The sequence below is a fragment of the Lytechinus variegatus genome, chromosome 16 (assembly GCF_018143015.1).
Source record: "Lytechinus variegatus isolate NC3 chromosome 16, Lvar_3.0, whole genome shotgun sequence".
Classification (NCBI taxonomy): Eukaryota; Metazoa; Echinodermata; class Echinoidea; order Temnopleuroida; family Toxopneustidae; genus Lytechinus; species Lytechinus variegatus.
This window is the reverse complement of record NC_054755.1, coordinates 17143193-17164333: the sequence shown is the minus strand read 5'-3', so window position 1 is coordinate 17164333 and position 21141 is coordinate 17143193. Positions and strand designations below refer to the sequence as shown.

At 34.9% G+C, this 21141-nt stretch overlaps 1 long non-coding RNA gene across 1 annotated transcript; it reads left to right on the top strand.

Moving 5' to 3' along the window:
- The first annotated feature begins 540 nt into the window (after positions 1 to 540).
- Positions 541 to 19493, top strand: LOC121429515. Its single transcript, XR_005971944.1, has 4 exons — positions 541 to 700; positions 2330 to 2611; positions 16161 to 16247; positions 18979 to 19493. It is a non-coding gene; the product is annotated as an uncharacterized LOC121429515 (long non-coding RNA).
- Positions 19494 to 21141: the final 1648 nt, after the last annotated feature.

The following is a 21141-nucleotide window of genomic DNA, read 5'->3' as shown; positions in this document are numbered from 1 at the left end:
CGTCGGGTGAATGGGGTCATACATATCATTATCTTGATATCAGATTAAGGTTCGATCCACTGAGCGTATGGAGTGCACATAATTTAGGAGGGAAATCTGGTGGCCCTTGGGTTTCTAGTCTCTCATTTCAGAATGGATTTCGCAATATTTTCATCATCTTGGTCAATACAGTCAAGGTATGTACAATATGCATTGTATCATTTTATATAAATGTTATAATTCAAAGAACGGGATCGCAAAAAATACATTTTCAAGACTACTATTCTGTACAAGTATGTGAATCGGTTTAGTTTATGCGTTGCTTCCATCTTTATTTCTCATCTTTAGGCAAAACGTAATAAATAACAGTTATTTAATTTATTAATTTTATACAATTAATTTCTATTTCTTTTCTAGGAAGGGATCTATGAAATAAGTTTCGCCGACGATGATAATAATGAAATAAGAAGGAACTTTTTTTATCTCGCGCTCACTCATGCCGTTTTTTCACATGATATTAAAACATATCAATGCGCGATTTATATCAACTGGAATTTTCTAGATGTCCTCAGTTTTGCAACAAGAATTGAAGGAAACGTCACACTTTTAAGTGCAGTGATAGCCACAACCATGGGTAAAACCGAATTAGCTAGTGATATAACCGTAGAAACTTATACAGAATACTTTCCCCTAAGTGGATCTGAAACTACCGATAGTTCAGGTGAGACAAATTTACGTATTTTTTAACCAAAAGGAGACAATATACTTACTTACGGATACTTTTGGATGCTTCTGAGCGCAGTCTAAGACTCTGTATTTAGCTCCAAATTCTGTCTCCTCTTTAGGTTGACCGGATCATGTCCTGGTGGGCCAGCGTCAAACTTGTACTTCACTGGTTCACATCTCCAATACTTATCAAATCCATTCTCGAAGCTGTGGACACTGGGTGTATTTACTAATTCATTACTGAGACTATTCCAAGGTTTCCTAATTCTTATGTAAAAAGAATTCTTACGTTTCTCAATTACTGACCTAGGAATGTACAATTTTTATCATGTCCTCTGGTAGGCCCATGCACCTGACCCAAACCTGGCACTACCTCCTGGTCATACCTATGAAATAACTGGTATGTTTCGATCATATCTCCTCGCTATATGTAGGCTATTTTAGTTGAAGCTTCGGAATTACGAATGTATGCGATTATTTAAATGCCCCTTAGATGCTCAAAGTTAGGTTATTTTGTCCATTTCATAAGAATATATCAAGAAATTGTATTTCTAGCTTAGCCGGGTAATATAGGAGCGCCTTGAGCACTAAACAAGGTTGATATGTGCGCAATATAAATACCCTATATCATTATTATCATTATTATTTTATATGTCACCATCATCCTCATCCTTATCATCTCCATCTTCATTATTCAAATTATGAACAGATATTTAAACGTAACAGTCAACTCAAACAGTTTCGAATCTTGAGCAGCCGTTTTTTGGGCAATCTGCTTTCGATGACAATCTTGCCTCTGCAAATTGCAAGTGTTATAATAATTTGGTAATAGATCATTTTTGCTTGGAATAATATTTTTAGTACAGTTTTTCCATGATTCTACAACCATAATCATATATTGTGTTATTTCATGAAAAATATATTATACGAAAGATTTGCAGAAGTAACTTCATTTAATTTAACACAAGGAGATATTTTGGAAGTGGTTCATAAACTGGATCCCAGTAAGAGTTCAGGGTATGATGATCTTGATCCTAAGATCATTAAATGTAGTGTTCTTGCCATAGTTATCCAGTTTGTGATATTTATAATACATCTCTTGCCCAAGGGAAATTTCCTAGATCTAGCAAAAGTAATACCAGTTTTAAGAGTTTTTCAAACCAATTATAGACCTATATCTTTATTTTTATTGAATTGTTACATTAATAGGTAAATTCAACTTATTGCATGTTACCCCCTTCTCCACCCCCACCCCTGATTAATATATATATATATATTTATGAAGGGTCATTCATAACTGGTTTCATTTTTTACAGTATACAAGGGATCAGCCTAGACAGGCCAATGGCTTATTGCTGATCCCCCACATCCGCCGCTACTTTTTATTATTCACTGCAATCTGTCCACGTTTTTACAATTGATTTATCGTGTATTTTTTACTTCTTTGTTTCTGTTGTGTATATTTGTATGAAAATGTTTTCATATTGTATCTGTTATTTGAAGGTTTTTATGAGAGATGTGAAATAAATGAAACTGAAACTGAATTGTAGAAGTAAATAATAAAATCAAATGAAATAAAATTAAATAAACAAAATCAAATAAAATAGAATCTTTCATCCGACAGCGTGTCCATACTTCATTGGAAATCCACCACAAGCAAATGGAATGTGGACAACGACACTCCGTTTCGTTGTTGGTGGCATACCGTCGAAGAAGATCCTGGGGGAAATTATCCGACCGGACAAATCCTCCTCCTCCAGGTTTTACATCAAGGGAGGTGCTAAAACTGGAAATTTGAAGGCCCAAACTCAAGTTCACCTAACAGTCAACAATGCAGCTGGAGAGTGGACACTTAAAGTTAATTACGAAAATTCGGATAAGAAAGCGAGTAGCAAACGCTCTGTAGGTAAGAATGTAGATAATTTAAGTAACACATAATGGTAGCTCATAAGTTCATATATGCAATTTCATGTGGGACAGGCTTTCAGGCAAAATGTAACCCCCCCCCCCATTATGCCATGTTGTTAATTCTACTGTCAATTTTGCACGTTTTGCTCGACTAAAAAACAAAAGAAAAACCCGGCAATAAGCAAAAATTTAAGGACAGAAGATGTATCATCTTCCTCTAATAAATATGTAAAATTCAAATCCCAATCTCTTGTATAGTTTTCTACTGATTTCTAAAAAAAAAATGTCATAATTAATTGACCATATTCTGAACTAGAATTTAAATTACACTCTTGTTTAAAGTTTTTGTTGTCTCGGATAGGCGATTGTGACATGTATTCTTAATAGTACAAGTACAGTTTGTCAGCTCATTTTAATAATAATAATAATAATGATAACGGTATATTTACCCATGGTAGCCACTACAGTTCCGAAAGCTGTTCTCCCAGCGGGAGAACTGACTGGAAATAATTACCATTATAATTCTCTTCATCATGGCATGCTAAGAATTAAGTCACTTGGAAAGAGCCAACTAAGCTAGTAGTCTGGTCTGTTAGCGAAATTATGTAGACACGGTGGACAAAAACATGTTTTTTTTTTCTCCAGACCTTTGTTTAGGTATAAGAATTAGAAATGGGGTATGCTCCAAAAAATCTGACTGCAGGAACAGTGAAAAAATGGGTGAAAATGTCAGAATTTATGAGTATAGATTGGTCTGATATATAGACTAGCGCTTGTGCAAAACTTAATAGCAGTGCATTATTTAGCATTGATTTAGTTCTTGAATTCAGACCCTTTTTGAACAGATGTTCTGTTTGCCCTCACATCTCATCAATGCACTAAATAAAAATATCTGAATGCAGACGCTAAACAAGCCGAAGGGTGGCGGCGGAGGGGGTTGAATGTTTGTGTGTATGTAATATTTTGGTTTTGGGGTAAAGATGTGCAAGACACATTTTTTTGCATGTGTTGGAAATTGTGTTGCCATGGTACCAGTGTATTATGGCAAAAATAAGGTACAAATATTGCAGTTAGAACTACTTCCTCTGTTTTCATCTGAAATTTGGCACACATTGGTCTTGAGGTGAAGATGTTTAAGAAACATTTTTGTGTGTCTTTCAGAAATCTTGTTGCCATAGTAACAACATCATTTTGTGAAAAATGGTAAAAAAAAACTTACAATTCAAACTGCTTCATCAGTTTCCAATCATTTCTCAGGAAATTTGGCACACACATTGGTATTAAAGACATAAAAAGCACTTTTTGTGTGTGTTTCAGAAATTGTGTTGCCATGGTAACAACATATTATATGTCAAAATTTATGTAAAACCTTGCAATTTGAACTACTTCATCAGTTTTGAACCAAATCTCATGAAATTTGGCTCACACATTGGCCTTGAGGTAAAGATGGTGCAAGAACCATTTTTGTGTGCATTTTTCAGACAGTATATTGCCATGGTAACCACGTATGACAGCCAGAAATGCAGGAAAACTCATTGTGGATCAAAGTATACTTCCCCCTTTTCTAGTCAATTCTCATAAAAGTTGGAAGAAATATTCATCTTGGGGTAAAGATTCATATTAAGTTCTAAACTGCATTAAAATGTTCACGCCTGAGTGTGGGGGTATTAATCACCTTCAGTAATATTTCTAGGTGTGGGGGAGGGGCGGGATTGGTTCTTAATATCTGACATAAAAATAAGGAAGGTTAAAGGCGATGGCTATTAGGAACATAAACATGGTAAACACTCTTAAAATAAGCATCTCTCCAAGGACATAGGCTGGGGTATACTGGGTGAATGTGTAACCGTCCGCTGAAGCAGAGGAGTTCCGACACTGGCAAGCAAAACGAAGTGTGTACCCCTTCTACTTCCAACGGCTGATTTTCCAAACCTTAGTTCCACCTCCCCAAGATGTGCAACCCTCCTAATACCACTTTTAGTTCTACTTCCCTATGCTCAAACCAGTCTACGCCTTTGCCCCTCAGGCGTCTTTGCATTTTTAAAGCGATACATTACTCCCTTTTTTTTTGGGGGGGGGGTCTCTAGAAAATGACCTTATAAAAGTAAAAGTTAAAGGATTATGACTAGGAAAACTTAACCCTCCCCCCCAAAAAAAAATAGGGGGCTGATATATTTTTGAGCAAAGAAATGCCCTCCTTAAAAGATAAGAAGAGTCCTTTGCACTTCAGAGTTCAGACCATTCATTTGAAGTTTAATGCATTCTGCTTTGATAAAAATTGTTTACAATAGCCAATTAATAATTGTTTATTTATATTCACCTACTCAGTCTTTTATTCATATTTTATTCCTACTCTTTTTTTTTTACTTTATCACATCACTCTTGATTTTGAGCTTCACCATACCATCTTATGTTTCCTCTCTCCTTTTTTTATTCTCTCTCTCTCCAAGTATATTTTTTCTGACATATTATAAAGTGTACCTTTAATCATTCAACTAATTATAGAAATATATATATATATAGAAAAATATCTGCACTTGTTAATATAAATTCAAGGAAAAATCAGACAATAGGTTAAAGTTTGAACAATATCGGACAAACCATAAGAAAGTTGTGAATATATAAAAGTTGTAAACATTGGTAATCACTACACCCATGAAGGCTTCAAATTGGCCGCATATGTGATGTCATAGTGATTTAAGGCAAGTACCACTCTTCCATGTACAGGAATAATTAATTGACTAAAATGTCTTTTTTCGAAAGGTTTATTTCAAATCATATCTTTCTTTCATGAGAACATAGAACATACTGACGGGTTTATATTACGGCCCCAATGGAATAGGGATTTAGGAGAAAACCAAAAATCCTGATAATTAAGTACAAGGTCAATGGGAAAGTTGTCCTTGCGGCCTCGCCCCTTGTCATAATTTACTTACCCATTGCCGATTCGAAATTAACATACTAGTAGCCTCAGGGATCTTGATTTTAAAGCAACCATAACTTTATTTTGCTTGTCCGATTTCTTTTAAATTTTCACCATTTTATTTTTCTCCTTTTCCACACAACATTTTATGACAAAGGCTGGATTCCCCTTTAATATTGAATATGAATCTTTACCCAAAATGAATATTTGTGTCAGGTTTTGTGAGCATTGATTAAAAAAGGGAAGTAGATTGATCTACAATGAGTTTTTCTGCATTTTTGGCTTATCATTTGTGGTTACCATGGCAATATACTCTCTGACAAATGCACACAAAAAATGGTCTTGCACATCTTTACCTCGAGGCCAATGTGTGAGCCAAATTTCATGAGAATTGGTTCAAAACTGATGAAGTAGTTCAAATTGCAAGGTTTTACATAAATTTTGACATATAATATGTTGTTACCATGGTAACACAATTTCTGAAACACACACAAAAAGTGCTTGTACATCTTTACTTTAATACCAATGTGTGTGCCAAATTTCATGAGAATTGATTGAAAGCTGATGAAGCAGTTTGAATTGTAAGTTTTTTTCACCAATTTTCACCAAATGATATGTTGTTACCATGGCAACAAGTTTTCTGAAAGACACACAAAAATGTGTCTTAGAAATCTTCACCTCTAGACCAATGTGTGTGCCAAATTTCATGAGAATTGGATGAAAACAGAGGAAGTAATTCTAACTGCAATATTTGTACCTTATTTTTGCCATAATAAACTGTTACCATGGCAACACAATTTTCAACACATGCAAAAAATGTGTCTTGCACATCTTTACCCCAAAACCAAAATGTGTACATACACACCAACATTGAACCCCCTCCGCCGCCAACCTTCGGCTTGTTTTGCATTCAGATATTTAGTGCATTGATGAGATGTGAGGACAAACACAACATCTGTTCAAAAAGGGTCTGAATTCAAGAACTAAACCAATGAAAAATAATGCACTGCTATTGAGTTTTGCACAAGCGCTAGTCTATATATCAGACCAATCTAAGCTCATAAATTCTGACATTTTCACTCATTTTTTTCACTGTTCCTGCAGTCAGATTTTTTGGAGCATACCCCATTTCTAATTCTTATACCTAAACAAAGGTCTGGAGAAAAAATCTTGCTTTTGTCCACCGTGTCCACAAGTAGGTTTTTTTTTATGCTAACAGACCGAACTATAGGGAACATAATATTATTAGTGGTGGGCAAATGAAATGTTTTTTTTTTTCAAAACGGGTATATCCTATGTAGTATCCATAAATTAGCCCCCAAAAGAACCAATTTGGAATAAAATTATTGGAAATGTTTTTTTTGACTGATTTGAGTAGGTATGGGTGTCAACATTTACCCCCCAAAAAGGTAGGAGGAATACGGGTTGGGGAAAGTGCTTTTTTTCAAAGGCCAAAGGTCAGTGACCTTTTCATATATACTGTATAATGGTATCTCTGAGATGGAAAGGTGCAGGTTGGTGATAGTGGGGTCAAAATGCACAAATTCTTACCAGAATATCAAATAAAATAAAAATTAAGTACCTACAATGCACATTCACCGATAAAATTGAAGGTCAAAGACTTTCAAAGGTCAATGACCTTTGTTTACATTATATGCCATACTGTATAATGGTATCTCTGAGATGATAAGGTACAGGCTGGTGATCATGGTGTCAAGATGTACAGATTCTTACAAGAAGATAAGATTTAAGATTTTCGACACCATACCAATTATAATTTCCTTTGTCAGGTGAAGTTGACAAAGGAAATTATAATTGGTATGGTGTCGAAAATCTGTCTGACGGTCTGACGGTCAATTGGATCAGGGTCGCCTAGCCACTAACCCGTCTCTGTGGTCTAGTGGTTAAGGCACCGGCGCACAGTGGGCCAGAATGAGTTGAAAGTGCGCCCAAATTATATTCCGTGTTAGATTTTTACTTTAATATGTTGATTAAGGGTAGTTTTGGGCGTAAAATCGACTGAACATAATTTAAAGCTGATATTACATCACCTTGACACCAAATTTTGATTATCTACTTGAAATGTCTGTGAAAACACAGTTTACATAGTGCCTATATAAACTTTATGTTATGCATGTTATGTGCTTCTTTAAAGTTGGCCAGAGTGAATGTTAGTTTATGCCTAAAAAGTGTTTTAAGAGATGCCGAAAATAATTTTTACTGCATCATAATGATTACTAATTACATTTAGAAACAAAAATTTTAAAATCTGAAAAATATTAACCTTGTTTTATCAAGCTGTATTGACTTGTGTAAAACGCAGAGTATATAACACCACGAATGTATCACTAGTACGAGAGTTTTGGGATGAAATTATTCTACAAGTAAGTTTTTTTCCCTGGAAGAGTCGTGGGTATAGGCCTTATTTGCTTTAGCAACATTTATTTTGTTTAGATTAAGCCCGGAATTCATGTCACTTTCATGGAATGGAAGGGGAATTGTCCTCACCGTGCAAAAGCCAACGGCAATGTACCCCCATGCGGTGCGCTAAAGATGACTGCGCGGCATAAAAATGACCGTTTTTGAACAGGTTTTTGGGGCGTTGTGTCAAGTTAAATCGGCTCTAATATAAAAACTAATATAAAGGGGCAAATACGGGCAGCTAAATTTGGTATCGACTTAAAGCTTAGACATCGGGAAAAATGATGTTTATAGAATTTAGACGGAAATCAACGGAAATCTAAACTATTCTATTGTAAATGCAAAAAACATGGATTTTTCAGCCTATTTCGAGGAAAAATCATCCTGTAAACCTCTTAAAATGTGTCTTTTATCTACTTTGAACCCTTTCACACGAAAAAAGAATATTATCAGGATTATGTGGGAGCCATTTCAGATTCCTACATGAAAAACCTCCTGTGAAATGGCCTGTTTTCAACTATAGGATGTCATATACGCGACATTTCGCAAAATGTCACATTTTACGATTTGAGGTAGGAAATTAACAACCTTTATGCATATTCCGGAATGAAATATTTTGCTGAAATATTCTTCAAAGTATTGTCTTTCAGCTGGGCATGACAAATATTAAAAATCTGAAATTGCCCAAAATGGACTTTTGGCGCACTTTTGTTTCGCCCCGGCCTACTGTGCGGCGTTCAAAGCTGGGGGCCCGGGTTCGATTCCCGGCAGATACATTTTTTTCTAAAGGGTAGATAGCTCTGGGGAACTTAGCTTGATTTGGTTACACTTCGTAATTCCGAAACTTCGTAATTCCGAAGGTTCCTTATTCCGAAGGTTCGTAATTCCGAAACACGTAAATTGCGTATACTTCGATGTTCGTTAATCCAAAAACGAAAAAGGGTTCGTTAATCCGATCATTTGTGGCGTTATTCCGACGGTTCGTTATTCCGAAGGTTCGATAATCCGAAAACGAAATAAGGTTCGTTTTTCCGAAGGTTCGATAATCCGAAAACGAAATCAGGTTCATTGCTCCGAAGGTTCGTTAATCCGAAAACGAAATCAGGTTCATTGCTCCGAAGGTTCGTTAATCCGAAAACGAAATAAGGTTCGTTGTTCCGAAGGTTCGTTAATCCGAAAACGAAATAAAGTTCGTTGTTCCGAAGGTTCGTTAATCCGAAAACGAAATAAGGTTCGTTAATCCGAAAACGAAATAAGGTTCGTTAATCCGAAAACAAAATAAGGTTCGTTAATCCGAAAAATGAAAACCGGGAAAGCAGAGGCAGAGGCAATGGGGAGGGGGCGGGGGACACTTTTGCCGTTCAATTGTTATGAGGATGGGAAGGCAAGGGCGGCCGAACGAATTTTCGTTTGGGGGGTAAAGCCAAAAAATGAAACTCATACGTCAAAATGGACACTTTGGTGATATTTTCACCTTAAGATTATCATCTGCTTTTTTGAAGTGATTTCTTTTTATGGCAAAACGTATATTTAGGCTTTATTTTTCGGGAGAGAGTATATGAGCGAGCGGCATGGTAAAACAAATTCAAAGGTGAAGTTGTAAAACGTTTTCTTAAAATGGCATTATTGCGAGGTGTTGCGAGTGTGAATCACAAGCTAAAACTTTAGGGATTTCAATAACAAATTAAAATAATTTTTTTTTTAAATCCGAGCAAAATTTCTGCTGTCATTAAAAAGATGTGCATCTAACTATAAAGAATTAACACGAGCGCGAAACGCGAGCTTAAACATACTGACCAGAAAAGGAACCTGTTAAAGAAAGCATTTAGTGACCTCTTTAGGATGCATATTTCACCAATCGAATGAGAGTGCGAAGCGTAAGCTGAAAATTTGCAATTCCAGCCTGAAAACTTAACTTAACTTGTATACTTTAAAAAGAGTATTTTACTTCGAAAAAACACGAAAACGGCATATTTATTTTTGAAAAAGGAACTTTCCCATTTTGGAAAACATTAATTTCCCTGTTTTTTATTTCATTTTTGGGGTGCACGTGTCCCCTGCCTCCCTCCCGGCGGATCCAACTTTCGTCAAATAGGGGGGGGGGATTTTTTTTTTCAGCCATATTTTCCTCGATCGGCAGCTTAAAGTTGATAATTGTTTGTTTCTTTGAAAGGGTAGTCCTAACAGTCAATAATTAGCTTTATACTTATAAAATAAACTTAATATGTAATAACATGATAAACCCTTTTTAAATGATGCGAGCGCGAGCTATATTTTTTTAATATGATGGGCAATTATGGTTGTGATCTTCAAAACGAGATGCCTATGTAAATAAATTTAGATAATAACTGCGAACAAGAGGCGCAAACAGAAATTTTAAATGTACACAACAAAAAAGTAAGCCCCCCTAAACAAACATCAATAATTCCCGAACCCATGCGAGTTTTTAATGTATTTTTACATGAGTGTGTAAGTAATTTTATAATCTACCCTCTGAGTAAATGTTGTGGACGTATCTTACGTCATGCTTCAATGAGCAGCATTAGAAGTAAAAAAATGTCACTTTTCAAAAGTCACAAGCAAAATATCACGACTCTGATTCCATTTTATTGGAACTAATTCCACATTCTCATCATGAAAAATAGTCAGAAGGCTTGTAAAAAGTACTTTTTAAAAAACGATACAACTTTTTAAGCTAAATTTCACGGTTGAATAAACTCAAGTCCAAATTTGCTATAATTGGGTTTTTACACATTTCTAATAATAATAATAAAAATTGGCATTTATATAGCGCCATCTATCTAGAAATATTCTATTCCGAGGCGCACAAGAAAAGAAAGAAAGAGAAAGTTTGGATGAGTGTCAAAGTGCCAATAACTAATACTGTTAGAAAAGATAAGATTTTCAGTTAAGATATCAATAAAAATGCTATAATATGATGACAGTTATTTTGGGGAAGACTATCTTCAACAATATTCATAGTTTCACGGTTCAATGAACATTTATTGGAAACAAAAAAATGCGATTTTCAAATATTGTAGGCAAGTATTGCTTCATTTTGGTAACTGAAAATGATCTTTTCTCAACTTTTTCGTTATGTTCATGACCAATTATCATGCTTCAATGATCCAAAGGTGTCAAATTAAACATTTACGCTTGAATGAACATGTGGAATGTGATTAGCTCTTTTTTTACGTTATTGGAAAAAATGCAATTTGTAACTATGGATATATGGCACAAAACTCCTTGCACAGTTCATTTGATTTGATTTTCATGAAAATCCCGATGTTTAATGCATCAGTGAGCACACAATATTTAAAAATTATGCAAATGAGAATAAAGTTCAAGGCCTTGGCCCCACTCTGCACCGTATCGAAGGGTTATTTTGGTGTGCGCACCTTTTGGATAGTGTTACTCTGAAGCCATGTGCGAAGTTTCATGAAATAACTGTTGGCAGAAGTAACAAAAACCATCCACGAAACAAACCCTCATTTCATATTTGTTAAAATTTTGACTTCCTCTCTCATAGACTTGTGTACATTATTGGTGCATATGTTTAAGCATACGTAACCCCTTGTTCAATATGGTGGAACTTTTTTTTCAAGGCTGTCTTTACCAATGTCGTTTGGCAGTAATGTTTATCAACCTACGGGCAGAATTCTGTGCAAAAATGAAATCGATTTGTTTATTTATGGATGTGTGAGCACGCATCAAAGTGGGAAAATTGGTATTTTCAATGTCGCAGACTCATTTTAAAGGGTAATAAAGTGAATATTGGAGGCAAATTTGGTTTCAAAAGTGTCTCTAATTGCTGTAGTTTTTATCATCCACCATTTCTATCACCAAAACACTTTCCGAACTTTAACCATTTTCATGGTTGAGCGAGCACATTCGAAAACTTAGGAATGAATACACTTTATACTGCATAAATGTATACTTTTCCTAACAATTTCTCAGGATCAGTTAAATGAATGGACAGATCAGTGGTGGATCCAGAAGTTTAGATGGGGGAGGGGCCTATAATCGGGGGAGCCATCAACATTTTCAAATTTTAACATGATCTAACAAGTTGTAGAAGATACTACCAAAAAACCCCTATGATGATACGTCACAATACAGGGCCGCAGAGCAGTTTTCAAGGGGGGGGGGGCTGACCATGCCAAATATCACAATCGTATTACATTGCTTATGGAAAAAACTAGGGATCTGAAGCCCCCCCCCCCCGCTTCCGCGGCCCCTGCAATACATCATGATCACTCAGCCATGAACATACGATATCAAAATTTGGTATGAAGTGGGTAAATGATGGATAGTAAAACAGCATAACCCCATAAAATTCACCTAAAAACAATTTTTTGCCCAACTTTATATTTGCGCAATCTGATAAATGACTCTTGTGACTTTCAAAACTGGTCATTTTTAATTCAATCTTTAATTACTCATGCATGACTCAACCGATCAATCTCATTTTTCCCCAGGAGTTGCTTAATGAGTATAAGAAACCAAAATAAATTAAAACAAGGAAGTTATGAAAATTTTACACTTTGAGACTTTTCAATAAAGGGCGCTATTTATTATGGTAATGATCACTGATGCGTAAAAAACAAATTAAATAATAAACATGTTACCATTACAAAACGCTGAAAATGTCAGACCATAATGAATGAAAACAAGGAAGTTATGGCCATTTTACTATTTTCGACTTTTCAACAGAGGGCGCTATTTCTAGGGTAATGGTCACTGATGCGTAACAAACCAGTGAATTTTTATGAAGGATGTTACCATTAGCAAACACTAAAAATATTAGACCAAAATGAATGAAAACAAGGAAATTATGGCCATTTTACTATTTTCAACTTTTCAACAGAGGGCGCTATTTCTAGGGTAATGGTCACTGATGCGTAACAAACCAGTGGATTTTTATGAAGGATGTTACCATTAGCAAACACTAAAAATATTAGACCAAAATGAATGAAAACAAGGAAATTATGGCCATTTTACTATTTTGCACTTTTCAATAGAGGGTGCTATTTATTAAGACAATTGTCACTGATCTCTATGGTAAAAAACAAATTAATTAGTAAACATGTTACCATTGCAAAACCCTGAAAATGTCAGACCATAATGAATGAAAACAAGGAAGTTATGGCCATTTTACTATTTTCGACTTTTCAATAAGAGGTGCTGTTTTATAATGGTCACTGATACGTAACAAACCAGTGAATATTGTGTAGGATGATACCATTAGTAAACCATGAAAATATGAGAGGGAAAAAAAAACAAGGAAGTTACGGCCATTTTACGAATTTCCTTCTTTGCATTTCAATAAATATGAAAATTTTGAACATAGACTATCTTGGATTTGAATTTAGGGCAAGAAGACGGCATTTTGAAGGGCAGGTCGTTTTTTTTCAATATAAAAGAACAACTCTTAAATAATGTACTGCAACTAGTTAGAAGTCTTTAGCATGCAGGATAAGGGAGTTAGGACGGGATGAGGAATAGTATGCAAATGGACTTGAAATTTACAAAATTGCGCCGGAATGGTCATGCATGAGTGATTTTGGAAAATGGAAGACATGGTGCACAACTAGAGATGCTGGACAACATGTCTACCAAATTTGGATGAATTTGAATGAGGAACGGATCCAGGGCAGAGCTAACAAAAACTACGTAATAAACGAATGGGATTTTGTGGAAGAAGCAGACAGAAGATTGAAGACAGAAGAAGAAGACGACGGAATAGGAATACGGAACAACAGGGCATTGGCTGCTATTACTCAAGCATTTATTTTGCTTATATAGTTTGCCACTGCATTTGTTTTTCACTACTTTGTCTTAACCTTAAATTGTATTCATGTCTAAATATTGTTATGACACTGATATAAATTTTTCACTTTACACTGTACTTTCTACGATTATGTTTATGTATTGTAAATGCATTTTGACTTTACAATAAATGCAGAAACTCCTGCAAAAGAAATACTTGTCGCCTGTAGGCGTCAATGCAAAAAAGTGGAAAGTTTTATGCAATGGCACAGACATGATATTTAACACAAATAATGGCTAGTGTTCGTTCGCTTATACACAGTTAACAGGATACGTACAATGATACGTGTGCAGATGACAAACATTGTAAATTCAAACTTCCATTTCTTAAAATGAGCCGCGAGTTTGTGTCTTTTTTGGTCCACACAATATTCAATTTCTTTTTGCTTCTTAACAAAGGATCAAAAGGCTCCAAAGTTTGGGTCAACTTTGCTGAATTTACAAATGTAAATGAAGAACTTCAATATTAAAAATAAGTAGGATATGAAGTTATCAACCGGATCACCAAACATTTTTCTGAAATTAGATAAAGTAAAATTGGAATTAAACTTTTGTATTTAAACAGTTAACAAGTCTTGCCACAGGGATGAAACCTTTTCACAATCACAAAATATATGAACCGATGTTTCAGGGAATTTTAATGCACAATTCACACAAAGGGGAAACTTTCATTTTAATTTTAAAAAGAAAATCATTAAAAGCAATGCTTTGAAATAAAAATGCGAATTTTAGTGTCGAACATGTGAAGTTATTGCACTGTAAGATACTGCTCCAATGTTCATTACGTGCGTCAGGGCTATATTTTCCACTCAAGATATTATAAGCATAGCGGGGTAATTTTTAAATACCTATCAATTTGAGAATTAACATAATTATAATGAACATCATCACTATTATAGACACCAGCAGTTTGAAGATTGGGAATAAGCAATTCTTTAGGTATTCTGGATTAGAAAATTTTCTTCTGTCAGAACGGGTTATATTAAAATCCAAGATTAATTCTTCAAACAATTTATGGCCAGGGAGGGTGGATTAAGCAAATCTGATATCGTGTGAACATTTTTAATCATTCCATGCACCAAAGTAAAAAAAAAATTGTTTGGATTTGGAACTAATCAATCTGTTAAACCATAATGACTGACATGCACCTTAGTAAGAAAAACTACAATCAAAGATATCAAAAGTGGCCTGTTCTTGATATATATACCAGGTGCTTAGAGAATCAGCGAGTTGTGTACATCCCAGAGATCTTAAAACACATTCAGGGGCATATGCTTTCCAAAGAATATTTGAATCTTGATGAAAAGATTCAAAAAAGGACAATGCAATATATTTCCATGTCGAAGTTTATCTGTCATCAAGAAGATATTGAACCCAATATATCTTTTGAGATAGAGCATAGGGGTCTACCATTCGAAGGCCACATTGGCTATAATCATTGCACATTCAGTTTTCTTTAAACACTGTCCTTGCCTCCTTCCAAACGAATCTAAAAACAATTTATTCAAGTCCTTGTAAAATTCAGAAGGAACTTCGATACCAAAAACAGAAAAGAGGTATAAAAGTTATTATTATTATTATTAAAAAAATTGAGGTAAAATAAAAGACTTTATAACGCAAATTCTACCAATCAAAAAAAGATTCCTCATTTGCCAGCAATTAAAAGTCTGTTCCATTCTTTTCAATTTACCTTATAATTGATATCAAAGAGTGAACCAAAATTAAGTGAAAAATGGATTCCCAAAGATTTAAATGTATTTGTCTGCCACGTTATTCCCCGGTTAGCAAGGGGAAATTCTTGGCAACTCTGCTTATAGAACCAAAGTTGCAAAATGTAAAATTGACATAACTTCCTCGTTTTCATCCAGTTTGGTCTAATATGTTCAAGGTTTGCTTATGGTAACATTCCTTCATTATTCACTTGCTTTTTGCGCTTCAGTGACCATCGCCCTAATAAATAGCGCCCTCTATTGAAAAGGGGAATATAGTAAAATGGCCATAACTTCCTTGCTTTCATTCATTTTGGTCTCATATTTTTAGAGTTTGCCTATGGTATCATCCCTCATAATCAAAACGTTTTTTTACGCATCAGTGACCATAACCTTAATAAATAGCTCCCTCTATCGCAAAGTCGGAAAAATAGTAAAATGACCTTAACTTCCTTGTTTTTATCAAATTTGATGTCACATTTTCAGGGTTTGCCCATTGTATCATTCAAACAATCCAAGAGCTTTTAGGCATTAGAGACCATTACTTTAAGAAATGGCGCCCTCTAATATCTTGAAAATGTATATCATCCACTGATCTCTACAGTGATATCATCTAGAGTTTTCTCTCTCTCTCCTTCTGTTTGCTGCCCTCTATTAAATCACAGGTGCCAGTGCATGCACAATGTTTTGATACGATTGCAGTTCTAGTTGGTGTGAAGTCATTCCAATGAAAAATCTCTACTTCGAGAATTGTAAGTATAAGTAATGTCTAGCTTTGCATATTTTGAATGAGTTTGTGGAAGAAAGAGCTGAAATGAAATGTAATATTTCAAAAGGCCTTTTTTCATGTTAGAAGATTGCCTGCAAAGGTTATAAATCTGGTCATTTTTTTTTTTGGGCTTTCATTTGTAACCAGTTATTCAGGGTGGCGGAACGTATTTTCGTTTTGGGGGCAAAGCCAAAAAGGGGCATTTATATGTCAAAATTGGCATTTTTAGTGCAAACGGATATTTCACCATGAATTATTATCTGCGTGAAGTAGTTGTTTGTTGCGTAATTTTGGCGCTAATTGCTGTTAAAATGGCATCCTAGCAAGATGTTGCCAGTGCGAATCCCAAGCTCAAACTTTTCAACATTTCAATGACTTAGATTTGAAAGCAGTTTTGGTAATCATGAAAAAGTTGTGTATCTAACTAGCGCATTCGCGTGAGCTGAAAGTTTGGTATGACCACAAAAGGGACCTGATAAGAACTGCATTTAGTATCTGATTAATAGGACAGATATCTCGCAGATCGAATAATGCGAGCACGAATCGCGATCTGAAAATGTGTGATATTCAAACCTAAAACTGGAGATTCTAAGCACTTTTGTAACCAAGCACAAAATGAGTATCTCATTATTATGCGAGCGCAAAACGCGAGCCCCAAATTTGTGACATTCCATCCAGAAAACTGAACACTCTAAGCTATTTTGTAATCAAGGAAATTATGAGTACCTTACTATACGATAATCAATGCGAGCGCGAAGCGCGAGCCAAAATTTGTTTGTTTTTCTAGGTAAACATAAAGTGCATTGTTTCATATCAAAAAGGGTATTTCATTTTGAAAACGGGCACATTACATTCGGAAAAAGGGCACTTTCCATTTTGATAAAGGAAATTTTTATTCCCTAGGGAAATTGTGTGTGTGTGTGTGTGGGGGGGGGGCACTTGCCCCCTAGTTTCCTCCGCCCATGCAGTTGTTTATGTGCTTTGTGCGAGGAATTATTGTTCTTTCATAAAGTCTAATCAAATTTTCAGATTCAGAAATTCTCGACAATTTCAAATTTTTCGATATAAAGTATTATGAAGTCATTGAGCAGGGTATCACTATTATTTATTTTTTTGATAGAGATAGATTTTTTTATTTCTTTCACAGTTTACAAATCAAATTTGAAAAAAAATCAAAACACATACCCGCCAAGGATACGCGAAATAAAAACTTAATGGCCATTCTGCTAAAAGATCCAGTCTTTAAAGCACTCCTGGTCAAGCCATCCACTAATTTGTTCTCAAGGAACAATTTAAGACAAAAATAAGTTTGGATAAAGTCTTTCAACAAAGCATATCATTAGAATGGATTCCTGGATGGATAGAAGCACTCAACTGATCAACCTAATATTTTGTAGAGAGAAATACGATTCTTTTAGCGTTAGGAACTCCACAATTTTCAGCTATTCTGATTTTACATTATTTACAATCATAATCAGATGAAGTATCTCTAATACCCTAGTCACACTAGAGGCAGAATGAGCCCTAATGCCGTCGGAATGAAAATTCCTGTCACATTCCTGTATATTCGAAGTGCATTTAAAAAATTCTGACTGCATTCTGAGTGCATTCCAAATATTCGGGTCCATTCTTGTGTTCAACCCGAACGTTTTGCTCAGGCTCAAAACTTTCGAGGTGCATTCGAACTAGAAAAATATCGAACGGCATTCAAAGTGCAGTCCAACAGGACTCTTACTGCGTTCCAAATATTCTGACGACATTTCAACAACATTCGAAACATTCCGATTGCATTTCTTGAAGAATCGAATCGCATAAAAGCACGGCTAGATGTTGCTGCAACGTCAGTCAGCACTGAGGAGCATTAAAGTCATTTAATGTCATTTTTACAAATTTAGATCAATTAGAAATTTCCTCCCGAATGTGGCTCGAATTTGGAAAATTTTAATTCCTGCTGGTTTTGCTTGATTCCTGCTGATTCCGAATGAGTGTGACGGGGCTTACTTTTTGATATTCGGCCTTTCGGCTTTCATGGGCTATCCTGTCAAGGTATTCTTCAATTTCATTGTAATCTCTTGTGATATTCTTGACAAATAAGATCAATCAATCAATATCTCTAGGGGGGAGGCTCACTAACATATAGCTTTCTATCAACGAACGACTCCCCGCTTTATCACTTATTCCGAATCAAGCAGAACTGGCCGAAATGAAAGGACTATTGTTCGACCACACTTTGGTCATTTAAATCTACTTCGAACACCGTTTGAAAATACCCCTCGAATGTTTTGAACATGACCAAAACCTTCGGGACGGCCAAAAGAAATGACAAAAAAATATTTCGAATGCACACAGAATACAAACAAAATATTTAGAATGCGCGGATAATGTCCAAGAATGTAGCACTTTATCCGCCAATCTGCAGCAATTATCAATCTGACTCCATCATGTCCATTGCGGTTCATTTTGAAGAGTGTGTGATGATTCACCTGGTCAATTTACAGATTTTCAACTTCAGTTTGGTGAATTCATAAGTTCCTCCCAAAAATTTCTAGATTTTTTAAAACATTTTTTGTTTCCAGCTTCTGCTTGATTCCGAATAAGTGTGATGGGGTCTTTTTAAAGCAGTTTTTACGATAGTTTTTATATGCCAAATTTAAACCCTTTTCAACATGTTCACGCATATGGTATTTCTCTATTTCTTTCTCTCCAATTTACAGGTTTAACATTAAGGAATTTTCGATCGCAAGGAAATCTGGACTAATATACAGTATGAAAGTTAACCCTCTAAAGTGATAGTAATAATAATAATTAACACAGCATTTATTATGCGCCATCTATCTAGTGAACTATTCCGAGGCGCAGAGGGATTGGGAATTACAGATAAAATAATTTGCATATGTATGGGTGCATGAATAAATGAAATTAGCTACCAATATAAAGAACATCAAAACTAATTGTACAAAGCGCTTAGAGCAATTTCAATCGATTATGCGCTATATAAGTACCAATTTATTATTATAATTATTACAACTAAACATATCTAGATGCATTTATTTAAAACTGTTACGAAATTGTAATACGTTATCAAATATCCTAAATAACTGAGCAGACATTCAAATTGGAGTAGTAAAATCTTGTTGAGCTATTTCGGTTAATCAGGTGTTAAACAAATTATGCTAAAGGAAAATGGAACCCAGGTATCTAGTGAGCTCTTGTGAAAACAGATAAAAATCAAAGAAAAAAAATCAAGGAAAGTTTGAAAAAAAGAGATCTCAAATTTTGTTGGTATCCCCCCCCCCCATTGGAAATGTGACCATCATGTATGATGACACAATTATACAACTCCCCAATTGCTTTTCTATTTATTTTACATGAATTGTTAATGTTATCAAGTGTATTCACAGATTTTTAACGGGATGACATGTAATAGAAGTTTCATAAAATATATCATGGACAAAGAGTTTTACACTATCATTAGAATGTAAAAAAATCAACGTTTTGTATAAAATTCTCAGTCACAGATAATATACCCCAAAACATCTACTTAATATTCAATGTTTATTTAATGTATTAAGGGCAGAGTTATTTTCATGTGACATCACAAATTGTAGTAACATTGCCTTGGTGGATCTTTATTTACCATTAGCTAATTGGAGGAGCCGTGGTGTAGTGGTTCTGACTCTCGCCTTGTAAACAGAGGGTCGTGTGTTCGAATCCCACCGCGGTCTGGCGTCCTTTGGCAAGGCGTTAATCCACACTTTGCCACTCTCGACCCAGGTGCTAAATGGGTACCCGGTAGGATGTGAAAGTCATTGTAGCTTGTCCAGTATTGTGTGCGCCTCACAGGCGACTGACTGGAATACTCCCCAGGGAGTGGAGGATGTGCACACATTTGTGTGCGGGAATGACTGATTGAATCCGATGACCGGGGTAATAATATATCTGTAAAGCGCTTAGAAACGTCGTTCCGATGGATTAAGCGCTATATAAAAGCGGATTATTATTATTATTATTATTATTAGCGATTTTGACATACAAATGATAATAGTTTTCTTATTGTTTGCAAAATTGTTCACTGTGGCGTATATGAAGATTTCAGTTGCAAAGGGGTTAGGTCCATTTTTCATCAAAAATGATTTCTTTGTCTCAATGTATAGTAGCTTTATAAGATGATTCCAAAGGAAAGTTCCCATTAAAAAGTGAAAAAAAAATGGCAAAGAAAAATCACCTTTTTCAAAAAGGGGTAGGTCCAATCCAGTTTGCTTGCAAATTGATAATTTGATAATTTTTGAAAAAAATATAGAGAAAAAAACTGAAGACAGGTAGATTTCTTTTATACCCAATTTTATGTATACATGATAGGGTAGTACATCATGACAATTTAGTTTTTCTTTAGAATATTACAATAAGTGAGAGTAAAAAAACATGATTTTTCTCGGAATGGTTCAAGTGGACCTAACCCCTTTTGCAACCAAACTTTTCATATGTAAATTCCAAAATTCAAAATTATTTTAATAATATTTCTGTTTTAAAAAGCAAGCTTACCTTTTCCAATGCTTTCATTCTCCTTTGATATCAATAAAGAAACTCAAATTTTTTTATGTGCAATTGAGAGATTGCCATGATCGAGGTTAGAATAATTCAGTTTGTCTTTATGTCGTTTTCTTATTAATTTATCAAAGTTTACGTTTCAATACACGCAATTTAAATTGATATGTCAGCAGTTGTTTTTTATATCAAAACTTTCGACCCATATTGAACGTTGTCCTGGGTTCTCATTTTTTTCAATTAATCTGCTTATAATGACAATCCTCATGAAAATTGTAAATGCTAAAATTATTTGGTGGCAGGTCATATTTCTTGAGAATGAAAATTTATTC